Genomic DNA, 18,280 nt, shown 5'->3' on the forward strand with positions numbered 1-18,280 from the left:
GGCCCCCCCCCCCGGCCGACTGTGGTTCTGCCCTTCCCTGTCTACTCCCTCCCCACATGGCTGCCCCCCCGTGCAGCGCTACAAGCAGACGCAGCCAGGGAGGGAGCGCACCGCCCTACCTCGGCCACCCCTCGCCCGCCCACAGCCCCTTGGGCAGCCCGGCCCTGGGCCCTGGGCTGGTCCGGTACCAAGGCGGGACCAGGCAGATCTAACCTCACGTCTACCTCATTGTGCGCCACCGCGGGCCGGCTCGAGCGCTGCAGGGAGCCGTGCCCAGCCGGGAGCTGTCGGCAGACCCCGAGCTGGGGGGCTCCGGTTTGACTCCCCTGGCCCAGTCGTCCTGCCAGGGACCAAAGACGCCCTCTGCCCTGCCCGGGAGGGTCTCCCCGTGCCCGGAGCTGCCTCCCGTGGCTGGCGCAGGGGCGCACAAGGGCAGGCTGCCAGCGGTGCTTTGGATCCATCCTGCGGTGACGGGGCGGACACCGCCCCCGGCTGGGCCTGGAGGAGCTGGACAGTTACGGCGCCTGCTCTGGAGGAGAGGGGAAGGGGCTGGGGGCGGGGGTGGAATTTCAAAGCTCTTGTACCAACGATCCGATGGATCCGGCCCTTGGCCTTCCCTTTGTAGGCCGGGCACACCGGGGAAGGGGGAAGGGAGCAGGGAATGCCCGTACGTCTGTCTGTGTGTCTGTCTGTCTGTCTGCCTGCCCTCCTTGGCTGCGCTCGGCGCCTGAGGGCGAGAGGCTGTGCCGGCTTTCGCTCGCTGTGTATGAAGCTTTCGGGTTCTGCTCGCGCTCGGTTCGCAGCGGATCCGGCGCAGGACGGGGGAGCTGGGTTGTGGCGCTCTGGGCACACGGGTGACCGTGACCCAAAGAGGACGAAAGAGACATTTTCCTTCAGCTGCTCCGAGCTCCAGCGCGTCCAGACAATAAAAATGCTGCTTTTCACGGAGCCCTCGGCTGCCCATCTTGTGTCCGGCCTTCCTGGTACCCGTGTGCTTGTGCCAGGATGCTTGTGGCTGGTACCCATGTGCTTGTGCCAGGATGCTCTGGCATGGATCGGGCACCTGGCTGTGCACCATAGCGCCAGGTCAGGTCATGCACAGGTCTCCCCAGGGTGCTGCCTGGCAGGGCGAAGCAGCTAAACTCAGCCCCCCTCGAGGTGCTGGGCCCCTTGTGCCCCTCTTCTCTCAAGGGAGCTGGGTTTCAGGCCAGCCCAGGTTGGAAGAGGCCACAGCGGGCCACAGAGGGCTTCCCTCCGTGCGACCTGCACCGGGGACTTTCTGTGCCCAAAGCACAGGGCTGTCATTGGAGAGCACTGCCCCGCACAGCAGTAGTAGGCTGTTGCAGTCACTGGAGGGGGGAGTGACGCACACACACAAGGCTAGCAAATCACACACGTTTGGGGCGCAGTGGGGGTGGGCGGGGCAGCCCTGCGCCCCTGGAGGTTGGGCCCCTGGCACAAAGCCCAACTTGACTTACCAACCCCGGGTGCCTCCGGCTGCTGGACGGGAATATCCCTACAGGGCGTGGGGAGGGAGCAGCGAGACAAGGGGTTCAATAGCCAGCAGCTCTGGGCAGTCTGGAGGGAGGGCGGGTGCCAGCGACAGGCCGTGGTCCCTGGGGGTCCCACTGCGCTGCCCGGGGCTACCTGGGACGTGCGCCACGGGACATACAGCTCTGCCCGTTCACCAGTCACGTGGGCAGCACAGCCGGTGCCCACAGACACCCTCCGGGGTTGGGATCCCCTGGGCGTGGGCAGGAGAGACGCCACGGGCAGGGAGGCTGGCACGTTCCCTCCCACTCAGCCCAATGCCCCAGCGTGGTGCCGGCCCCCGACAGGCTGGGAAAGGAAAGGCCACGTGGGCCGTGCCCCTCAGAGCACTTTACAGCCCATCCGGCCTGGCGAACTCCTCCTGAGAAGGCAGCAGCCTCCACGGGCCCGGAGCCCTCCTGCACCCTCCCCGGGCATGTCCCCAGCGAGCAGGCAGCATGGCGAGTCCCGGGGGCCGCGCCCTGAACCCCAGGCCCAGCCCAGCCCTGGGAATGAGAGGTTCTGGGGAGCACTTCTGAGAGTATCCAGGGTGAATGGCACGGAGACGGGGCAGCTTCCCACCCGAGGCTCAGGCCTTCGCTACAAGGCACCGAAGCAGCCCCACCGAGCACCGCAGTTTGCCACACGCCATCAAGAAGCCAGGCACCCCTGTGGCCCCCTCCCCTGTGCCCCCCAGCCCCATCTTACACAGGGGAGAGATTATAACCCATCCCCCACCTCCCTTCAGACACTCCAGTGCTCCCTGTTCCCCACTCAGCCTCCCCTTACACAGGGGAGAGGTTATAACCCATCTCCCCACCTCCCCTCTGTGACGGACCAGGCCGTGTCTGGGCACAGCTGAGGGCGTCCGCTCAGGGTGAATTGCTCAACTTCGGGGCTCCTTACAGTCCCCAGACTGGTGACCTCTCCAAACAGGCCACAAACCAGTCCCACAGGGCGCTCCAGCTGCCTGCCTGAAGCCTCCCGAACAAAACCCCTCCGACACCCCAGCAATATCCGTGCCCCAGATGGCCCCGGGCCTATACACAATCCTAGCACCCAATCCCACCTACCCCGAACAAGTTCTGTCCGGTTCCAAGAAACCAGCCACAGATCCCTGGTCAATTTACCCTCTGGATCTTACCCACAAATCACGCTGGGCCAATCCTTTAGCATCTAACAACTAAAGGTTTATTGCCACAATAAAGAAAAGCAGGAGAGTAAGGTTGTTAAAGGATAGTATGTTACATGCACCGAATCTCCCAGTTCTCGATTCAGGCTCTAGCAGAGATGTTACAGCTGCTGGTTTAAAAGTCCTTGGTGCACATCCTATACCAGGATGGGTTCACAGGTCTTCCGGGCTCTTTGATCCCTGCAATGCTGCCTCTGGGATGAAGTGCTGAGCTGAGAACAAAATGGAGTCCACCACATGGCCTATTTATCCCTCCTTCCTGGTCTCTTCTTGGCTATAGTAGGTCACCTGGTCCACCTTATTCCTGTGTTGCCTGCTGGTAGCCCTTAGGTATGAGTCACCCTCATGCTTTAGGTGTGTCCTTGGCCCATTGAGAGCCATTGCCCCACAGGGCCTCGCTGATTAGCATGTCCATAGGCCGGGCTCTGCCCAATGCTCAACCACATTCAGAGAAATATTCAGTCTCCACACAGATTACAGATTCCTAACTACACACACAGACATTCTACAATCACACAAATAGCGTACACAGGATCAGCAGACAGTGAGCTTCTATTCAACACCCCACATGGCCCCCTTCTATACCATTTTCTGGGGCCAACACCCCCATCTATGGGTGCAGCAGCGACCTGGCTGCTCCCCTCAAAATCCAGTAACGAGACACCCTCAGACACCTCAGTGTTCCCTGTGCCCCCCACCTCCCCTTACACAGGGGAGAGGTTATAACCCATCCCCCCACCTCCCCTCAGACACCCCAGTGCTCCCTGTGCCCCCCAACCCCCCTCACACAGGGGAGAGGTTATAACCCATCCCCCGCCTCCCCTCAGACACCCCAGTGCTCCCTGTGCCCCCCAGCCCCCCTTACACAGGGGAGAGGTTATAACCCATCCCCCCACCTCCCCTCAGACACCCCAGTGCTCCCTGTGCCCCCCCCCCAGCCCCACCTCACACTGCGGAGAGATTATAACCCCTCCTCCACCTCTTCTCAGACACCCCAGTGTTCCCTGTGCCCCCCAGCTCCCCCTTACACAGCACAGGTGCCTGTCACTGCACGCGCGCATACACACACACACAGCACAGGTGCCTGTCACTGCACGCGCGCGCACACACACACACACACACACACACAGCACAGGTGCCTGTCACTGCATGCGCACGCGCACGCACACACACAGCACAGGTGCCTGTCACTACACGCGCGCGCACACACACACATACACACAGCACAGGTGCCTGTCACTGCACGCGCGCGCACACACACACACAGCACAGGTGCCTGTCACTGCACACACAAACACACACACACACACACACACACGCCCAGCACAGGTGCCCGTCACTGCACACACACACACACACACACACACACACAGCACCGGTGCCTGTCACTGCACACACACACACACACACACACACACGCACACACCCAGCACAGGTGCCCGTCACTGCAGCTGAGGCAATGGTGAAGGGGCGCTGCCCCCTGCAGGCCAGGCTGAGTGTTGCCTTGGCAGGGAGGAGGCAGAGGGATGCTGCAGACCCCAGCAGGCCAGCGGGTCGGGGCCCCAGCACGATGGACCGGGCGGAAGGGGCTCGGTGTCTGGAGGTGGACACAGGGATCAGGGTTTGGGGTGCAAGGGAGTGGCAGGGTCCGATGTGCTGGGGTCTGGGGCATCGGGGTGTGGGGCAGACGGATGTGTTGCGGTGGATGGGAGTGTCAGGTTCAAAGTAGCGGCTGGGGTCTGGGGGTGTCTAGGTGAATGGGGCTGTCGGGGTTGGGGTCTGGGGGTGAATGGGGCTGTTGGGGTTTTGGAGTGTGGGGGTGAGTGGGGCTGTTGGGGTCGGGCCTGGGGGGTAAATGGGGTTGTCGGGGTTGGGATGGGGGGGGTTTTTGTGTCTCCAACTAGCAAGGCCTGTTCTGGGCAGCAGGTTTCGCAGCATTTCCCGTCCCGCTCTCTGTCCTTGCTGGCTCCTGGGTAGCTCGCCACACGCAGGCACTGCCAGGCCAGGCAGCGGGCACTGGCGCCCCAGCTCCCTCCCTGCTGGTGCCTCCGAGCTGAGATGGCAAAGCCCTCCCCTTTGAACGGGGCGCTCTGGGCACTGCTGCTTCGAAGGCTGATGACGCCCTGCGGGCTGGGCCCAGTCTGACAGGGGAAACTGAGGCACAGAGGGGCACGGAGGTTTGTTTACATCCACAGTCCCTACTGAGTTGGACAGGGAGCCTCTGTGCCTTAGTCCCAAGCCTGTCCCACAGCCTGGCTGGGCCTGGCAGCCCCCAGTTCCTAGACAAAGGCTGGTGGGGGCATCTGGCAGCAGACAGAACCCCCCCCCCCACAGGCACTGGGGTGCCGGCTGCAGACACCCTGCCCCCTCCCCACCTTCGATCACCAGCTAATTGGCTGCACCGCTGCAGTCAATGAAAACCTCAGAGGCCCAGCTGTTTCCATTGAAATCTGGCACTCCAGTTCAAGCCCATTATCCCCGTGCAGAGCCAGGCCTGGGTAATTGGTGGGGGGAGGGAGATAAAATCCCCCCAAGGAGGAGCCAGGCTACAAGGGGGCTAGACCAGGGGGCAGAGTCTGGGGGAAGCTCTGCCCAGCCCCTTGCAGTCCCTGGGGGTCAGAGCGGAGCGGTCCCTGGCTGCTGAGTGGCCAGGCTGGGGGTGCTGCCACGTCTCCTGGCCTCGTGGGTACCCTGAGCATCTGGAGCACGCTGCTCCTACTCACCACCAGGTCTTAGCTCTGCCCACAATCCCCCTTCCACAGAAGGGGAAACTGAGGCACAGAGCAGGTCAGGGCCTTGCACTGAGTCAGTGGCAGAAGGGGACTAGTCCCCAGAACTCTGGGCTGCCAGCTCCCCCGGCTGGACATCCGGCGGAGGAGGCAGGTTGGAGCATGCAGGATCCTGGGTGATCAGTGGGATGCGGAGCCCCCAGGCTGCTGGGGTCCCACTTGCCAGCCTGGCCTGGGGAGGTGCTGGATTTGCAGCGGGTGCGGCAGGAGGCCGTGCACGGGGGGAATAGCACCCGTTTGGGGCAGCGCAGCCCAGTGGACGGAGCACTGGGCTGGGACTCAGGAGACTCAGTTAGGTTCCGGTTTGCTGCCCTTAGACCAGTCACGTTGCCTCGTGCCTCAGTTTCCCCTGTGCTAGAACAGGGGCGATGACGCCGCCTCCTTGGTCCAGCGCCTTGCAATCCCCGGGTGGCGTCTTGCCGCCTGCCTGCCATGTCTGTGGGCGGTGGGACGGGACCCAAGGGGCGATGGGGAGCTGGCGGGGGGCTCAGAGGGGGCAGGCGCAGGGGGCGGGCTGCGGAAGGACTCGAGCGCGCCCGGTGCCTGCGTGGCTGCTGTGGGCTCTTCTCAGCCCAACCTCCCGGGGCAGGCGGAGCGGCCAGGCAGCCCACATCGGGGGCGCCCCGGGGAGCAGGGCTAATGAGCCTAACGAGCCGGCGTGTCTGGCGTGTGCGTCCGATCGATCCCGCGGTTAATTGGGGTCTCACCTCAGCCCGTCACCGCCAATCGGCTCCCAGCACGGCGTAGCCGGGGGCGAGCACCCCGGAGGGGCCTGGGCGCGTCACGTGGGCCTGGGCTGGCCTCAGCCTCCAGCGTGTTCATTAGGAGCCCGGGGGGCTGCCCTGGGGGGGGCACAGGGCGGGGGGAGCCGGCTGCAGTCTCCTGGGTAACCAGCCGCTAATCGATGCCCGGCTCTCGCCTCCTGCTGGGCTGTAATTGGCCAGGAGGGGAGGGTGAAGCCGGCCGGGTGCCAGGATGGTGCTGGGCGCCCATGGCGGACGCGGGCTTCTCTGCCTGCAAAGCAGGGGCTGCCCCATGGGATCTGCCCCCGGGCTCAGCTCCTACCTCTGGGGGACACTGCCATGGGCAGGGCAGCCCCAGAGCCCCTCTGGGCCTGTCTGCCCCACAGAGCCCGCTGCAGGCTGGCCGGCCCGAGGGTCAGGCCAGCAGCCAGACCCTCCAAGCACGGGAGTTGGGGGGGTCCCCAAGATCCTGTCTCCCCCTTCGTGTGACCGGCCCAGTCTGCCCAGGGCTCCGGGACAGTGGCTGGCACCAGCTGCCCCAGAGCAAGGTTCAGGAATCCCCCTCTCCCCTTCTGGCCCCTCCAGATCTCCGGGTCCTCCCCGGGGGTCCCGGCCCGGCTTGGAGCTTGCCGTCTGTTCCCTTACAAGCACACAGCACTGTCGCCTCGCTCCCGGCACGGTGCCCGGTGGGACTGAACCGGGCTTTCGGGAGACCGCGACCGTTCCTCGGATCCGGACACACGCCACCCTGCCATGACACGGGGCCAGGGGGCTGCTCTGCGGAACAGGCTGCCTTAGTCTCCCCCCTCTCCCCAGAGCAGTCAGGGAAACTGAGGCACAGGGTGGGGCCAGGACATGTGTCGGTCACGGCCCTAAGCGCTCCTGACTGTCCGCCTGCTGCCCCAGCTGTGCCCGGCCTGCCCACACGGGGCAGGGAGGAGACTGGGGTGGCCCCGGCAGAGCAGAGCAGCCGGGCTCAGCAGAGACTCCAGTGTCTGGGGCTGGCTCCCTGCTCCCGGCTCGGCTCTCTGCTGCAGGGCACGGCTGGAAGGCTCCCTGCTCCCATCCTGGGGGGCAGGCTGAGCCCGGGGGGCCCCACGTGCCAGCGGCCAGTGGCTGCTCTTAGGCTCCACTGTCCTGGGGCGAGACGCCGGCTGCGGGGGCGGGAGCAGCACGTCCCGGGCTGGGCTGGGGGGGGAGGGAGAGCGTGGCAGCAGCTGCCGGAGGCCGGGGCCGGATGCTGATCGATAAAAGCCGGGTCTGGCGGCGCAAGGGGGCGCAGGGCTGCCTGACAGCCTAGGGAAGGGGTGGCAGCATGCAGAGCTTCCCCGGGCAGCCCTGCGCCTAGGGACCTGCCGGGGCGTCCAGGCCACGGCCGGAGGGTCTCCGCCTCGCCTAGTGGTTAGAGCCGGGCACCACGGCTCAGGGCGCCTGGGTTCCCTCTCTGCCACTGCCACAGGATGTGCGTGGGAGGGTGACTATGTGAGTGAGGGCAAGGGGGGGGAGGCTGCGTGAGCAGTGCAAGGCCAGACCTGCTGGGATTTGGGGGGCTTGGGCGGGGGAGGGGCTGCGTAGGCAGGGGGTGAGAGATGGGGGGGCTGCATGGGCAGTGCAAGGCCAGACCTGCTAAGATATGGGGGGCTTGGGCAGGGGGTGGGGGCTGTGTGGGCAGGGGGCGAGAGATGGGGGGGCTGCATGGGTGGGGGTGGCTGCGTGGGCAGTGCAAAGCCAGACCTGCTGGGATTTGGGGGGCAGCACCCCCTAGTGGCTGCAGTGCCCAGCTGCTGGAAGCTTCTGTCATTCTCCAGCAGCTGGGGATGTCCATCCCGCGGTGCCCCCTCACCCCCCGGGAGAACTGGGCGCCCGGCCCGTCGGGCTCGTGGCCGTCGGTCTCTACAGCCCCTGGCCCGCCCAGCCCTTGGCTGCCCCCCTGGCGTGGGCCTGGCGCTCCCCGGTGGGACGCCCACCCAGAGCCACCGCGAGCCCAGGGCAGCCAGCCCTGCTGCGGCTCGTTTAACCGGCGGCCTCCCCTTGTGTCTCTGGAGCCGGCCCTGCCCCGCGGGTGCCCTCTGCCCTCCCCGGAGGTCGCTGCTGGCACCCGGACCCGACTGACCCGGGGCCAGGCGAACGTGGCCGGGTTTCGCCAGAGCGGTGCCGGGAGCCAGGCAGACCCAGGCGCATGAACCGCTGGCAGCATGGACCCCGGGCTGCAGGCGCCACACAGGGCTCCATCGCTTTCACCCGAGCCGCCGGGGCTCCAGCGAGGGAGGGAGGGAGAGCGAGAGTGCAGAGGTGGGGGTGGGCCGGGCCGGGAAGAAACCCAACCGGCCCCCAAATCCACGGGGCCTTTCTCCTTTGCGCACGAGTGGTTACGGGACCTGCCCCGGCGCTGCGGGGGTTACCCCCACCCCGGCCTGCCTCACCTGCTGTGGCTGCCCAGGGGGACGCCCAGGGGGGGAGGGTAGCTCAGTGGTTTGAGCATTGGCCTGCTAAACCCAGGGTTGAGAGTTCAATCCTTGAAGGGGCCATTTAGGAATCTGGGGCAAAAAATGGGTCAGGGATGGTCCTTGGTCCTGCTGTGCAGGCAGGGGGCTGCCCCTTCAAGGTCCCTTCCAGCTCTAGGAGATAGGCAATCTCCATTCATATTTCATAGGCTCTTTGTTTTGGGCAGCAGCCCGGCCTGTGGGTGCAGGCTGCTATTCCATACAGGCCATGAGGTGTTCCTAGCAGCTGCCCAGCCGGCCTGTGGCTGCCCCCCAGCCTCAGCAACCCGCAGGCGGGAAGGACGGCAGTGCAGGGGCAGACGGGACGTGTGTGATGGGGGATGTGTCTAACCGGTACCGTAACACACCCAGGGCCGGGCTGGGTTCCCTGGCTGGCCATTTTCCATCCGAATGGGAAGGGTTTCCAAACAGCTGCTCCCGGGATACTGTGGGGCGGGCTCTGGCCCGGGCAGTCAGACTGTGGTCACAAGGGCCGAGGGCCTGTGACGCTGCAGGGGGCAGATGCTGCCCTGTCAGGGGCACTGCAGCCAGCTCACGGCGCTGTTCCATTGATCTCGCCACCTTTTATTGCAGCCTGCCCCCCGTGCCTGAGGCTGCCCCCTGCCGCTGCGCCGATGAATTCCCTGTCCCTGGACTCTCCCTTCCCGTGGGGGGCGCTATGCTGCGTGGGAATTCTACTGTCCTGTAGTAACCCCGTGCATGCCTCAGTTTCCCTGGGCACTGCTGCGGTAGCGAGGTGGTGGTGGGAATTTGGGTGGGACAGCCTTGCCCAGGGACACAATGGTGGATGCTTTCTGTCCCCTAAGCCTGGAGGAGGGTATGGCCAGGGGACAGCTTTTGTCCAGGAAGCTGGACAAAGTCTGGGGACAGGGCTGGCTGCTGGGTGCGTGAGTGCTTTTCGGTAGTAGTTTTAAGTAGCCTACGTGTGCCTCAGTTTCCCCTACACTTGGCATGGCTGCCCAGGGTGGGAAAGGACTGAGTTGGCTCTCGGAGGAAGTGAGGAGACAGGGGCCAGTGTCGTTCCCACCCCCACCCCCACCCGCACCCCCACGTCTGGGTCAGGTGACTAGCGGGATTAAAGAACTGGCTGAAATCACCCCCGATCGGTAAAGGGTCCAGCGAGCGAACGCCCGCTCACGTGACTGATGGATCGACTCAGCAGAGACCCCCCCCGGTGGACGTGGGTCTGGCTGGGGGGATGGGCAGCTTCCCCCAGGCTGGCAGAGCAGGGGGCTGCGCGGCACCGGCAGAGCTGGGGGCAGGATGCAGGGCTCTGGCCACCAGCCCCAGAAGGCGGCTATTGCGTCTGCGCGGGAGCAGAGCCACGGAGCATGCGGCTGAGCCTGTCCGGTGTGGGTGGGGCGGGGGGCAGGGCACCCTGGGGGGACAGCGCCGCCATGCCCCCTTGGGAATCCACAGCCGCTCACCCAAGAACAGACAAGAGGGGGATGCAGGCCAGCCATGGGGACTGTGCCTCCCCCACAGACAGCCAGGGTGGCAGGCTGGTACCTCCCAGCAGGGCTCCCGGCACCCCTGCTCCCTGCCCCGCCCTGGCAGCTCCCTGTGTCTGAACCCGCCCCCAGCCATGCCCTCAGCCGCTCAGGCAGCTGTGCCCAGCTAGCCCCAGTCCCCTTTCCGTTTCACCGCCAGCAGCCCAGCCTAAGGAAGGGGGTGCCCTTGGGGGCAGGGTCTGGCCTGTGCAGCTTATCGGGGAGACGAGAACAACACCCCCACCCACGTCCTTCGTCCCTCCCGGCAGCAGCCCGGCACGGGAGGCTGCACAGCACGGGCTGATGAGACACGGATGAAGCGCCATTGATTTCCTTTGCTCATTAACGCTGCTGCTTGAGGGCCCAGGCCCGGCCCCTGGCTACTCCCAGGGCTGCACTGACACGGTGGGGCTCCCCGCACCGTCTCGATGGGGCGAAATCGCTGCTGGACAGGGGCAAGGGGCCGGGACAGCAGACACTGCTGATCATAGCAACTGTGCAGTTACCATCTGCTGAGCCCAGACCCTGCACCCCCACCTTGCTCCTGCACCCCCTCCTGCCACACCCCTAGCCTGCGCCTGCACCCTAGCGCTCTCCCAGACTCCCACCCTCAATCCTCAGCACTCGCCTGCACCCCCAGAGAACCCCCTCCTGCCTAGACTGCGTACCCCCACTTTGCTCCTGCACCCCCTTCTGCCTACAGCCCCCACACCTGTAGCCTGTGCCTGCACCCTACCGTTCTCCCAGACTCCCACCCTCAATCCTCAGCACTCTCCTGCACCCCCAGAGAACCCCCTCCTGCCCAGACTGCGTACCCCCACTTTGCTCCTGCACCCCCTTCTGCCTACAGCCCCCACACCTGTAGCCTGTGCCTGCACCCTACCATTCTCCCAGACTCCCACCCTCAATCCTCAGCACTCGCCTGCACCCCCAGAGAACCCCCTCCTGCCTAGACTGAGCACCCCCACTTTGCTCCTGCACCCCCTCTCGCCCAGACCCCTCCACTCCAGAGCCTAGGGAGGACCACAAATCGATTACCCAGCCCCCCATCTCCCAGGCTTTGGTGGGGAATGTGAGGAGTCTTTCTGCTTCTCAGCTGGGGGCCACGTTTTTTTAAATTTTCTTTTGTGCGGCCCATGACTAATTTTTCTGTGGGTTACTGGCCCCAAAACCAAAAAAGGTTCCCTCCCCGGTTTAGGGTAAGAATTTGCATGTAACAAGTTTTTTAGTAGATCAGGATTAGCTGGTGTTTTTATTTTAACTTAGTAACTTACTTTGGTCTGTTTTCACTTGCAATCACTTAAATCCGACCTTTTAACGCCCCGTGTAAATAATGGTTCCAGGGGGAGGGGGTGCAAGCCCCGTGCAGATCTCTCTGTCATTGCTAAAGGGAGCCGACCTTATGAGCTTTCGCTGTGTAAACTGTAACACTGGCTAAGTTGGATTTATTTGGGGGTTTGGTCCCTGTGGGGGGTTGGTTTCCTGGGTGCTGCAAATAGCTCAGAGCTGAGCTGGTTCAGTGCCTGTGTTGCTCTGCAGGGGGGCGGTTACCCCAGCTCTGTGCCTTGGCTGGGGGAGACCAGAGCTGCTGGCCCAGCAGAGCAGGGTGGCAGGAGCCAGGGGGCAGGAAGGCGGGCAGCAGTGGCTTGATCAGCGCACCGGGGAACAACCCCAAGGGGATTTCTGTGATCCAGCCCGTCGCACTGGGCATGCTATAAACCTGCTTTCCAATCGGGTTCGGAGTGAGCACACTCAACAAGGGAATACCAAGCGCAGAGCCTTGTGCAGCTGCCACATATCAGCCAAATAGTTTTATAGACGCTGCAAAAGTAGAGTCTCCATCGACTGTTCCTCCTTTCCTGCTAGCGATCAATCGGCTCCTTCGACCTGCTCATGCCAACAAAGCAACACGGTCCGGTCCGGGGCTCACTCCTGAACACCGGGGGAATTATTCACACCAAGAAGGAGGGGAAGGCTGAGGAACCAGGCTCTCCGAACAATAGCATGTCTCCAGAGCATGTGGAAGAAACAAGGAAGAGGTCATCCTTAAGGTCATCCAAGGAAGAGGTAGGACAAGGAGAAAACGCCATGAAAATCATCTGAGCTAGAATCCGAGTATTAGAATGACTCAACCAGCTCTTACCGTTTTCCTCTGTCTTCTCCACGTGTTGAATCGTTGGCTGCGTCTAGACTGGCATGATTTTGCACAAATGCGGACGCTTTTGCGCAAAATCTTGCCTCCTGTCTACACTGGCCACAAGTATTTGCGCAAGAACACTGACTGTGTAATGTACAAAATCAGTGGTTCTTGCGCAAATACTCCGACGCTCCCGCTCAGGGATAAGCCCCTTGCACAAGTATTCTTGCGCAAAAGGGCCAGTGTAAAGAGGCACGTTAATTTCTCGCGCAAGAAAGCCTGATGGCTAAAATGGCTATCGGAGCTTTCTTGCACAAGACAGCGTCTACACTGGCACGGATGCTTTTGCGCAAAGGCAAGTCTTTTGCGCAAAGGCACATGCCAGTATAGACGCTCTCTTGCGCAAATACTTTTAACAGAAAAACTTTTCCATTAAAAGTATTTGCGCAAAATCATGCCAGTCTAGACGCAGCCTTTCTGTTTACCCGTCTCGGGGCCCTTTCTGTTTCTTCGCTATTGTTTTAGACAGGGTGACTGTTGCTGAGCACAGTATCAGCCCAGGTGTGAGTATACCGGTGATTAACATAATTTGAGCACTGCTTTCTGTTTCCTCCTTTAGAAAGCCGAGGGGTCATTTGATTTGACTACTTCTGTACAAGAGGCTTTTGGAGAGCTGTGTCTGGCAACCCATATCTTGAGTACTGTGTACAGATGTGGTCTCCTCACCTCTAAAAAGATATTTTGGCCTTGGAAAGGGTTCAGAAAAGGGCAACTACAATGATTAGGGGTTTGGAACGGGTCCCATATGAGGAGAGGCTAAAGAGACTGGGACTTTTCAGTTTAGAAAAGAGGAGACTGAGGGGGGATATGACAGAGGTCTATAAAATCATGAGTGGTGTGGAGAGGGCGGATAAAGAAAAGTTATTTATTAGTTCCTGTAATAGAAGAACTAGAGGACACCAAATGAAATGAATGGGGAGCAGGTTTAAAACTAATAAAAGAAAGTTCTTCTTCACACAGCATGTAGTCAACCTGTGGAACTCCTTGCCAGAGGAGGCTGTGAAGGCTCGGACTATAATAGAGTTTAAAGAGAAGCTAGATAATTTCATGGAGGTTAGGTCCATAAAAGGCTATTAGCCAGGGGATAAAATGGTGTCCTTGGCCTCTGTTTGTCAGAGGCTGGAGAGGGACAGCAGGAGACAAATCGCTCGATCATTGTCTTCGGTCCACCCTCTCTGGGGTACCTGGTGCTGGCCACTGTGGGCAGACAGGATACTGGGCTAGAAGGACCTTTGGTCTGACCAAGTACGGCCGTTCTTATGACCCCGTGGCCTTTCCCCTGAATGTTGTATAGTCCCCTTACTAAAGGGGCCTCTGTTTTATTCTGAAAAGACCCTGTGTGCTACAATCCAGACTACAATTCCCATGAGCCGTTGGGAAAAACAGGAAGGAAGGACTCTGGTGGGAGAGAGGACTGTTTTCTCCATAGTGATAGAAATGTAGCTGTGTTAGTCTGGGGTAGTTGAAGCAAAATGCAGGACAATGTAGCACTTTAAAGTCTAACAAGATGGTTTAATAGGTGATGAGCTTCTGTGGGCCAGACCCACTTCCTCAGATCAAATAGTGGAAGAAAGTAGTCACAACCATATATACCAAAGGATACAATTAAAACAAATGAACAAATATGAAAAGGACAAATCACATTGCAGAACAGAAGGGGGATGCGGGGGAGGGGGGGGGAGGAGAAGGAAGGAAGGTAAGTGTCTGTGAATTGATGATATTAGAGGTGGGGAGAGTGGGATGTTTGTGAGTTAATGGTATTAGAGGTGATAATTGGGGAAACTGTCTTGGTAATGGGTGAGATAGTTCAAATTCTTGTTAAGTCCTTGTTGGCAAGTGTCGAATTTTAACATGAATGACAGTTCAGAGGATTCCCTTTCAAGTGCAGATGTAAAAGGTCTTTGTAGCAGAATGCAGGTGGCTAAGTCATTTAGAGAGTGTCCTTTCTGGTTAAAGTGGCAAGAAACTGTTTTCTCTTTGTGATCTTGTCTGATATCTGTTTTGTGGGCATTAATCCTTTGGCGAAGTGTCTGAGATGTTTGTCCAATGTACATAGCAGACGGACACTTTCGGCACATGATAGCATAGATTATATTTCTGGATGCGCAGGAATATGTGTTCTTGATCTTATAACTCACTTGGTTAGGTCCAATAATGGTATCAGCAGAATGAATATGTGGACAAAGCTGGCAACAGGGTTTGTTGCAAGGGAAGGTACCAGGGTTGGTATTAGTGTGGTATGTCCTGTGGTGGTTGGTAAGAATCATCTTGAGGTTAGGTGGTTGTCTATAGGAGACTATGGGTCTGTCTCCCAGAGCCTCTTTGAGTATGGTATCCTGTTCCAATATAGGCTGTAGTTTATTGATAATGTGTTGGACAGGTTTAAGTTGGGGGTTGTAGGTGATGACAAGTGGTGTTCTATTGTTGGTTTTCTTGGGTCTGTCTTGAAGTAGATGGTTTCTAGGTATTCGTCTGGCTCTTTCAAATTGCTTTTTTATTTCTCTGGGTGAGTAGTTGAGATTTATAAATGCTTGGTAGAGATCCTGAAGCTTCTGGTCTCTGTCAGTGGGATTAGACTTAGCCACCTGCAATCTAATGTAAAATCGTCATTGTTTTTCCGGAAAAACTATGCTGCTCCCGTTCGGGCAAAAGTCCTTTTCCGGAAAAACTGTTCTGGAAAAGGGCCAGTGTAGACAGCCCAGTAGTCTTTTCCGCAAAAAAGCCCCGATCGCGAAAATGACGATCGGGACTTTTTTGCGGAAAAGCACGTGTACATTGGCACGGACACTTTTCCAGAAAAAGTGCTTTTCCGGAAAAGCATCCTGCCAATGTAGACGCGCTGTTCCGGAAATACTTATAACGGAAAAACTTTTCCGTTTTAAGCTTTTCCGGAAAAGGGTGCCAGTGTAGACGTAGCCTAGCTGTATAAGCTTCAATTATTGTGATGTGTTTTGTTAATGCTATTCATTGCTAATCTGTTAATCCCTGTTTATTTAAATTAAGTAAAGATTGTTTATTTTCAAGTATTCTATTAGATGTATATGATTTGTAGTTGTTCTGGAATTAGATCCAGATTTATGGTGGAATGAGTATGTTCCTGGAGGCTCTCAAGGCACCAGTGTGTGTACAAGGCCAGCCAGGTGGAGGCACTGCCATTGTACATTCATTACGAGCAAGGGACTGCAGCAAGGGAGTGGATAGGGCTTTCCCCAACTAAACACCATCACCACTGGGGTGCTCGGGATCTCTTTTGGGTTAAAACACCAGGTGCCCAGGCACCCCTGTGAAGTGGACCTGCTCCCCAGTAACCCGGGGAGGAAAAAGGGGGTTACAGTTGCATTTCAAAACAACTTTGGTTGTGAGTAGTTCAAACGATGCCTTTCCGCGTGTATTATTTTGCTTTCGTCAACAGTGAATTGCGCTCCCTGCTAGCTTTGTTAATCGTGTCTCTCTGGAGTGTCGTATGGTCAAATTAGGAGCACAAGCCTAGACCCACAAAGAGTAGAGAAACATTTGCCAGTGAGCAGAATTGCAGAAGGAGACGGTCGAATGGATTGGATCTGTGGAAGCTGTCAGCAGGAGCAGCGTAAAGCTAAGGCCGAACTCAACAACAGAATTTGCATTGGCTTCAAAGTTTGGCTCCCCCAATCGCTTTGGAAGACATCGCCCTATCTTTTTGAACTAGACTTTTACTCAGAGGGGTCGCCGTGTCAGTCTGAAACTTTAAAAACAACAAGCTGTCCGGTAGCACCTTAGAGACTAACAAATATTGTATCATGAGCTTTCCTGGGTCAAACCCACCTCCTCCGATGATACTGATCTGGTCTGATAAAGTGGGTTTGACCCAGGAAACCTCATGATCTATTTAAAAAAACTTAAAAAACAAGTGGTCCTGTGGCAGCGTAGAGACCCACAAAAAATATAGATAGCATGAGCTTTTGTGGGCACAACCCACTTCCTCCAATCTTGCTCCAGTCATCTCAGGAAGTGGGTTTTGCCCACGAAAGCTCGTGATACCATCTTTATTTTTTTGTTAGTCTCTAAGGATGCGTCTACACTGCACCTGTAGCACAAAATAAGCTCTGCAATTTGAGCTACGCAAAGTGCGTAGCTTATTTCGAGTGTATTTCGAAATAGTTTATTTCAAAATATGGTGCTGTCCACAGAACCAAATTTTGAAATAAACCGCTATTCCAAAACCTCCCGTAATCCTCGTGGAATGAGATTTGCAGGGACGTCGGAATAGCGAGCCTGTTATTTCGAAAACTATTTCAAAATAACGGGCTTGTTTAAAAGACACAGAATAGCTAATAACGCCACTTTCTAAACGCACCCTAAGCCCTGGTCTACACTAGGGAGTTATTTCGAAATAATAAGCGGAGCGTTCACACTACCAAGCCCGTCATTTCGAAAGAACGGGCTGGTTATTTTGAAATTGGTACTCCTGTTTTCCTCGGGAAATACGGTTAATTTTGAAATAGTTATTTTGAAATAGGAGTAGCGTGGACAGAGGGTTCCGTGGTACCGTAGGGCATGTCTACACTAGGAAATTACCTTAGGGAGCACTGGGGCTGCTATTTCAAAATAACGACACCCCAGAGTCATTCAAAGTAATAACTCCCCAGTGCTCCAGGTCGAGGTAATTTCCTAGTGTAGACATGCTCTAAGGTACCACAGGACTGTGCGTTGTTTTTAGATATCTGCTGTTAATTACGACTCCTGGAATGCTTGAAAGCAGCCTTATTCGTCCTGCGACAGGTAAGCACACCATGGTTGGTTACTGCTGGCTCCTCGGGAGTAAGAGACGGCTGGCACAAAACAAAACCATCACAGCTGCATTTGAATAACATCCCCTAATAATAAGAACAGAAAGGGACAGCAAGTAGGAGTAAGAAAACAAACCAGAAGAGATTTCCACTCTACCAGCTGGGACAGCGTGCTCTAAGACAGGGCTACTCAACACGCAGCCCCTTTCCATGTGGCCTGCGGTTCCTTGAGCCTCTTCCCGGGCCGCCTGCCTGCCTGCCTCCCGGATTGCTGCCAGCCACAGTCGGATTGAAGGGAGTCATTTCCCCCCACAGTGACCTGCTAGCTTAAAAAATAGGAGTTTGTATACAAGTCAATCAAAGCAGAAAAATGCAGTATTGTAGTGTGCCTCTTCCAGAATCTGCAGCAATATCTTGGGCTTTGAGAAAACGGCTCGTGCTTTCAAACTAAACTGTTAGAAGCCATATCCCGACGGCTGGTATCGCCTGATGGACTCCAGATTGGAAGGAACACGTGGCGAGAGTTGGAAGGGATGAAATTGTTCATCCTAGTCACCATGGATACCTCATTGAAGACAGCTCGTCAGCTCAGTGTACGTTAACGGCAAACACTTAAACAAGCGTGCAGCCGTGATCAATTGACTTCGGTGGGAATGCCTGTGAGAATAAAGTCCCGAATGCGCGTAAGTGTTTGCAGGAGGGTGGCCATGGAAAAACTGATCAGTGACTACGTTTTACCCTGGCCCATCACCCAACTCCAGAAAGTCCCTGCATGCAAGGGAAGGCCCAGCACATTTAGAATCCGTGAAATACGAGACGCAACGGCTTCGCCTGTTGGGTTCACTGGAAAAGCGTCGGACTTGTAGCTACAGCTTTCCAGCCTAAGAGCACTAGGGGATTGTGACTATCGGCCACAGCAGCATGGAGGCAACAGAAGGCAAACAAACCCCGTGTCCAGGGTGTCAACTCGTCATGCACAGGGCGACTGGGAAGAGGTCGGGAAGTTCTTTGCCTTACCCATTTCTCGGCATGACAAGCAGTGCGGCCTGGCACACGGACCAGCTCATGG

This window comes from Pelodiscus sinensis, chromosome 6, assembly GCF_052426305.1.
Source record: "Pelodiscus sinensis isolate ZL-2025 chromosome 6, ASM5242630v1, whole genome shotgun sequence".
Lineage (NCBI taxonomy): Eukaryota > Metazoa > Chordata > Testudines > Trionychidae > Pelodiscus > Pelodiscus sinensis.